At 46.2% G+C, this 7,483-nt stretch overlaps 1 protein-coding gene across 2 annotated transcripts in view; it reads left to right on the top strand.

The window, feature by feature from the left end:
• Window positions 1-2,474: 2,474 nt before the first annotated feature.
• ALKBH8 (alkB homolog 8, tRNA methyltransferase) overlaps window positions 2,475-7,483 on the top strand; it is a 416,983-nt gene continuing 411,974 nt past the window's right edge. For both annotated transcript variants that reach the window (XM_078657033.1, XM_078657032.1), the window contains exon 1: window positions 2,475-2,575. The gene's annotated coding sequence lies outside the window, so the exon portion shown is untranslated. The remainder of the gene's footprint in view (window positions 2,576-7,483) is intronic.

The raw sequence follows: 7,483 nt of genomic DNA, 5'->3' as shown, positions 1-7,483 counted from the left end.
CAAAGAACGTGTACCAAAGAACTGAGGGGCATATGTTCAAGGAAGTTGCGGAGAGAGGTGTTAGCAGTTATGGGTTAAGGCCTCTCTCCGCCACTTCAGAAACGGAAGGCTGCACCATATTTACAACAATATTGTGCAGCCTTGCGTCTCCCCTGCGCTGGCGCTACACTTAGCAGCGTAGCGCCAACGCAGGCACCATTGTACCATAGTGCAAGGGTGTCTGCGTGCAGGGGAAAGATTGTTTATGTACAGGAGGGGGACCTTCCTGTACATAAACAATCTTTCAATTTAAAGATTACAAATACAAGGCATTTTACTTTTTCCATGTGTGCTGCACAAGGCAGCACACATGGGTGAAGCAAAAATGAGGAGAAATAATGCATTTCTCCTAGTTTCATCAGCTTAAGACCAGGTTTTCCCTCTTCTTAATTTTAACGTTGCCTCCCTTTTACGCTGCCCTTGTAAATAGCGATACCAAAGGCCCTTGTAAATAGGGCGCAGTATCAAAATCAGTGCCTGTTGCAGTGGAACGCCCACCGCAACACCCACTGCCCACCCTTTCACGCTAAGCATAGCATGAAAGGGGGGCTTATTTACAAGGCAGCGTTAAGCGAAGTTAAGTGGCTTAACTCTGCCTTGTAAATACGGCAATGCCCCTATCGCCACCACGTCGTAAAAAGTGACGTTGTGGTTTCTATAGGTGCTTGTACATATGCCCCTGAGTACGATGAAAATATGAGTAGCACTATAAAAAAATTAAATGTTTGCCAGAAAGATGCTATAGAGAGATGAGGTGCATTGTTGGTGAGTGGTAGTGAGGGAATTCATGGAGAAGGACGAAACACTCTTATTGTTTTGAACATTATTTGCCGGATATGGCCAGGGATATGCGGGTGTCGATCAATTATGTAGTGTACCAGATTCCAGAAATTTCTGTCCAGTGAGGGGGGGGTTTGCGACATTTAAAAAAAATTTGCTTGGGGGGCTCAACCTACAAAAGTTTGAAGACCTCTGCTCTAGACCATCACGCAATGCAGAAAATGTATTGCTTGAACCACCCACTTTCAAAAGGGAAAGATCGATGGCCCAATCCTTTTCAGGCAACGCAGTGAGAATCTGGAACTCACTTCCGCCTCAGCTCCGGTCCTTCAAAGCTGACCTCAAACTTCTCCTCCTTCAAAGACACTTCCAAACCTAAATTATGCCATAACTATTCCCTCAAGGAAGTTCTCTCACTATTGGAAATTCTGTACTCCATGCCTATAGAAGTGCCTTCCCAGTGTGTTCTTGTGTTTTGAATGACTACCAATTATGGCAGTATATCTCTACTTGTATCCAGTATGCTTATGTAACTTACCGAACTCATGCCACATCTATTCCCTCTAGGAAGTTCTTTCACTATAGGAAATTCTGTACTCCATGCCTATAGAAGTGCCTTCCCAGTGGGTTCTTGTGTTTGGAGTGACTGCCACTTATTGCAGTATTATACCTCTATTTGTATCCAGTATGCTTATGACTGTAACATGCACACTTGTCACTGTAATGTCGTGATCGGTGACGATGTTCGTCACGTCGCGACGTAAGGGTCATGTGACCCTCAGTTAATAAAAGTTATGGGACGCCCTTACGTCGTCAGTCAAGGACGGAGGCATGAGTCCTGTGTCTGATTGCTTTGCACGTGGGCCCCCAATACAAAAGTGAAGTCACTTACCTGCCGTGTCGGGCTGACCAACTGCCCGACACAACAGTCACTCTTTCCTCTTATTGTTTGCTGCCTCATCTTGTATCTTGTTTACTGTTGTTACTTGCACAATTGTCACTTTTTCCTCATGTAACGTAATGTTTGCTCTTGTACTAAGCACACTGTAATTTTCCCCTCATGTAACGTTACTGTTCCTATTGTGAAGCGCTCTGACACCTTAGGGTAATTAAAGTCCGCGCTATATAAAAACGCCTAAATAAATAAATAAATAAATGTTATATAGGGGTTAATGCGAATCCTATTGGCTTTTTGCCAAAGGTTCTACTTGCTTGCGTATTCACCATCCGCACATGCGCTTGGGTGTGCATGCTATCTTTGTCAATGGGCCAACGCAGATTACTATGCTTATTTAAAAGATAAAAATAACAAGAAATTATTTTTCTCAATTGAAAATAATGGAACACTTGTGGTGTATTAAAATGTTGATGAAATCATGCACACTTTAGAATCATTTTTGAATCCCACTCCAGACAATGTAGGTTCGGCAGCGCTATTTTGAGTCCACGACTCTGTGAAATGATTATTAAAACTTATGAGCCATTGGAGGCAAATCCGTGTGGCGCTGTCCCAGCACATTTTACTGATTACAAATTTCACGAATACACGCTACGACACAAGCGGAATATCATTAACACGAGCGCTGCGAGCAGATCCTCGGAGATTCCAGCCCATTGCACTACACGCTGCATTCAACGTTGAACTCGCCGTGTTTTGGGATGTACAGCACCATGGGAGTTGTAGTCCCCAGTGCAGGCATCATGGGAATTGTAGTCACAGGACGTGATGTCTAGCTGAATGGCTGCCTCCTGTAAGGTAATGTGCTCAACTTCCGGGTTTGCGTTGCAAACGTTAGCCTGATTTTTCTTTTTAATTGCTTTTTATAACTGATCGTGTGATTATTGATTCTGTGATTATTTGGAAATACTGTGAGCAGAGAACGCGGACCTGGCTTGGTTTGGAAACAGCTTTTACACGAGCTCAGCTGAAGGAGGCTTGTGTTGTGGTTGTATTGGTGTCTATGCTCTTGTCACGCTTTCTCATCACAGTTTTGATATAAGCTTGCTTACCGTGGCACTTTTTCGTGGTGTTTTTAAAACAGTTACATTTACAGAAAATATATAATTACATTTTATTTGCACACGTTTAGTAATGGGACTTTTTAATTTACAGTGTATTTTTTAACGAACTTATCTTCTTAGTATTTACATCACTGTAAAGCAGATCCGAAGCCTTTGGCCAACTCTGCCGTATTGGACACAACGCATTGTATTTTGGGAATTATATTGAAAAAATGTCCTCCAGCATAGTAGTGCTGTGTTATCTTAAAACGCCAGGACTGGAAAATGTATGTATTATGAATCGTACCACTTAGCTGCTATAGCAGGTCCCATTATCGAAAAACATGCAAAGCTATCTTTTAGAAATCTAACCTTACTGAAAAAAATGCATGTAAATTTCGCATGGCGTTTTTGTTAGGATTTTCTACCATACATGCCAACATTTTAAAATAGTAAAAAGAAAGATCTTGGAAAAAAAACAGGGGAATTTATTTCCCCTATTGACGCACATTATTATTATTATTATTATTATATGAAATTTATAGTGCGCTCAGTTACCCAGGGGCATCCCAGTGCGAAACAGGACACAGGAGAGGCTCAGATCAATCACTGCAGTGGAAACAAATGAGTCTTCAGAAGTTTCCTAAAGAGTAAGATCTTGGGCTCTGGACGGATCTTAAGGGGCAAGGAGTTCCATAAAGTCGCCACTTGCACTGAGAAACGCCTGCCCCCCGAGCGAGCTCTCCTTACTCTAGCTGACTGCAGAAGATGTTTTTGGTCCGAGCGCAAAGAACGTGTGGGCTTATACGGGCGTGCCATAGTAGAAAGAATCGGGGGGCCCCTACCATGCAGGATTTTATGGGCCGTGCATAGCGCTTTAAATTTTACCCGCTCCTTCACAGGGAGCCAGTGAAGCGTTTTCAGGGCCGGGGCAGCAGACTGTCTTCTGGGAACATCCATTAACACTCTAGCGGCTGCATTCTGTACCTGTTGGAGGGTTTTAAAAGTCGCTTCGGGAGCACCGAGAAACACCGCGTTCCCGTAGTCGAGCCTCGACAGGATTAAACCACGCAACAGAAGCTTCCTTGCTGAGTCGGGGAGCAATGGTAGCACCTTGCGGGCTGACCGCAGCAGACCAAAGCAAACCCCCGCGGTCTTCCTGGCGTGGGTCCTAAAGGACAGATCTTCCTCCAACCAAACTCCCAAGGTCTTGATCTCCTTCTTGGGAGATGGTGGGTCACCCAGAGACCGGGGCCAACAGCTAGAAATAATGGAGGGGCTGGATTTACCCAGGAGCATCAGCTCAGTTTTTTCCCCATTAAGCTTTAGGGCAGAGTGAGACATCCAGCGATGGACATTAGCAAGGCAGTCGTGCAGAACTTCAGGTTGTTCCGACAGCTGGGTGAGGCCCACCACCAGCTGAGTATCATCAGCGTAGCTGATAATCTTCACTCCTGAAGGGGCAACCACTCTTTCAAGCGGAGTCATGTTTATATTAAATAAAGTAGGGCTCAGAGATGAGCCCTGCGGGACTCCACATTGAAGAGGGAACAGGGTCGATTGCTCTGCCCCTTCCCAGACTTGGTAAAAGCGGTTGGAGAGAAAGGATTCCAGCCATTTCCAGGCCGTCCCTGACACACCCACCTCTGACAGGCGTTGGAGGAGCACCCGATGACTTACGGTGTCAAAGGCAGCACTCAAGTCCAGGAGGATCACTGCCACTGACCCTCCTGTATCAAGAGTGCTCCTTGCTTCCTCCACTACCGCCAGTAGGGCTGTGTCCGTTCCCTGACCAGGGCGGAAACCAGTCTGGGAATCTCCCAACAGGTGGTTGGACTCAAGGTGATAGGAGAGCTGACGGTTGACCAACTTCTCTGCAACCTTTGAAAAACCAGGCAGAAGTGAAATAGGCCTAAAATTGGCCAAATTAGAAGAATCTAATCCTGTTTTTTTCAGTAAAGCTTTTACCACTGCCTTTTTCCATCTCTGGGGCACTGTACCATGCGAGAGTGAAAGATTAATAAGGTCAGTCATTGGAGTAGACAGAGTGTTCGCCACTAGTTTAAGATATTTCATGGGCACTGGATCACTAGGGGATCCACTCTTCATCTCCTTCAATACTTTTACAACCTCCTCCTCCGAAAAAGGGCCGAAGGAGGAGAGCTCAGCAGGGCATATTGCTGGGCTAACGACCGACTCCGGGATCTGAGGGGACACAGGCAGTGAGGACAAAATCTTCTCTATTTTTGAATGAAAGAAATAAGCCAGTTCTTCGCATTTTTCTTTGGGGTTATCATGCACAACTGGCGGGACAGGAGCCTTCAAAAGTTCCTTAAAAATTTTGAATGATTCCCCTGGTGAATTACTTGCCCTCTCAATCCTATCACTGAAGAAATACCTTTTGGCATCCTTCAACGCATTTTTGTACTTCCTCATCTCTCTCTTGTAATTTTCCCGGCTTTCTTCCGTCCGCTCTCTCCTCCATGCACGTTCTAACCTTTTACATGAGGTTCTGATACCCCTAAGTTCGGGGGTATACCAGGGGGCGGAACCAATTCTTCTTTCCCTAACAGGCCTCCTTTTCTTTGGAATCAACGAGTCCAAAGCATTAGTCAGCCATTTCCCCATATGCTGATCAGCAATAATGGGGTCAGCCACAGGGGGAGGACAGGTTCTTAATAACTCTCCAACATTGACGAGATGTAAATCCAATGCGCCCAGCATACCTTGTAGGTCTCTTGCCACTGCATCATCGGGGTCATCAAAATGTAGGTTGAGGTCCCCGAGGATCACAAAGTTGGAGGAGGCGGCGGCCAATGGAATCACTGCCTCAATGAAGGAGTCTACAAAATTTCCCAACGTTGCTGGAGGCCGATACACGAGAAGGCCGGAGATAGAGGCAGTAGGAGATATGCAAAGGGAGAATTGACAGCCTTCAGAGTTGTTAATGCCGCAATCTACCGCTTTGCATACGAATTTGTCTCTATACACAATAGCCACTCCTTCCCCCCTCCCATCCGGCCTGTCCAGATGAAATATGAGGTAGCCCGAAGGGAGAGCTTTAACAATATCAGGACCAGAATACGTGGTCAGCCAAGGTTCCGTAAGGAACAAGGCATCCAGGCAGTGGTCTAAAAGGAGGGAGTTAATTTCTGTGACATGGCAAGGTATCGATCTACAATTAAGCAGAGCCATCGATAACGAAGTCTGGTCCATGCTGGTATTACCAGAACAGCACACATAACATTGTGCAAACGGAGTACCTTCGACCCAAAGGTAGCAGCAACTGGGATGTTTTGACGCACGTAATGACAACAGGGACTCCCCAGAATACCTAAGAGTGGAAACCACTGGTACAGCAGAGTTGAGCAGAGTATCATTGAAACAGATAAGACTTAAGGGCGGGAGACAGCAAAAATCAAGCTATTTTTAGCTTGAAAAATCGTAAGTCTCCTGCCAGAATTGGGTCTCTTGAATTGTGTGCAATACATCTAGATAAAGAGGGGCTGGGAGGCGTAACCGGACCCTAGGCCCTGATGGGTATTTGTGTGTAAGGGAGCGATGTATCGCGTTTTCAGTGGGACTAGGGAGAAAAAAAACGGTGTTCTGCAGATAGAGGGCAATTCGTGATCGTGTGAGCAATGCATATGTGGCATGGGGGATGTTGTTCCAGTTGGATCAGTCTTGTGAGGATATGCCTATGCATTGCAGGTAGGTATGGAGGGGTTGCCAGATATTCCATGGGCGAGATGTGGGGGGTTGCATCAGAGCGTAACGTTCACTAGTCGTGTCGCACAATATAAGGCTTTTGAGACATTGTGCGGCCGTGGGGTGTCGGCTGCTCCCCAGCCCAATGCAATCTCCAGCTTTGCCAGCAACAGAGCCAGCGCGGCAAAAACCTTTGGGATGTCATGAACATAACCTAGCAACGCCAGCAGTGACGCTGGGACGGATATTACCTCTAGCATTTGGGAGAGTTTGTAAAAATATCAGACCAATAACTATGGACATGTGGGCATGGCCACGCTAGGTGAAAAAAGTCAGCATTGTCGGAGCTGCACTTGGAAATGTAGAAGGGCGGGAGGGGTCTACCCTAGCCATGATTTTGGGGGTCATGAAGGTGTGCCAGAGAAACTTAAAGTGCAACAGTCTGTGTTTATGGAAGACCAACGTGGTCTGGAGACAGCAGTAATACCAAACCTCATCTGGCAATGTATGTTGCAGATCCACCCTCCACGCCCTGCGCAGTTTGTCATCTGTGGTGGGCACCCTGTCTAAACACATGTGGTATAACCTAGAAACCAGATGCTCACCACTGTCATCGTCGATAAGAAGGGAGAGAGGGGTGAAGTCATCTGGAGCTATAGGGTAGGATGACACCTGAGCATGGAGAGCGTTCTGGACACGATGCAAACTGAACCTGTCTAATGGCTAAGCTGTGGCAAAACGTGCGTCCTCCACCCAACTGATAGCATGCCTTCTCGGAAATAGATCTCCTGTAGTGTACAGTTCATAGCAATTGAGAGTACGCTTAACTATGGCTTTATTCATTGGGAGGAGTCAGGCAATCCGTAAGAGGTAAAGCGGGGGAGTATAGACACCCCTTTCCTAGCAGGCGCATTAAATGGCACCATGCCCAGCAGGTGGTAGCGAGCGGCTGAAT

The sequence above is a fragment of the Lissotriton helveticus genome, chromosome 8 (genome assembly GCF_964261635.1).
Source record: "Lissotriton helveticus chromosome 8, aLisHel1.1, whole genome shotgun sequence".
Taxonomy (NCBI): domain Eukaryota; kingdom Metazoa; phylum Chordata; class Amphibia; order Caudata; family Salamandridae; genus Lissotriton; species Lissotriton helveticus.
The sequence above is the reverse complement of the archived record's forward strand: the minus strand, read 5'-3'. Positions and strand labels throughout refer to the sequence as shown.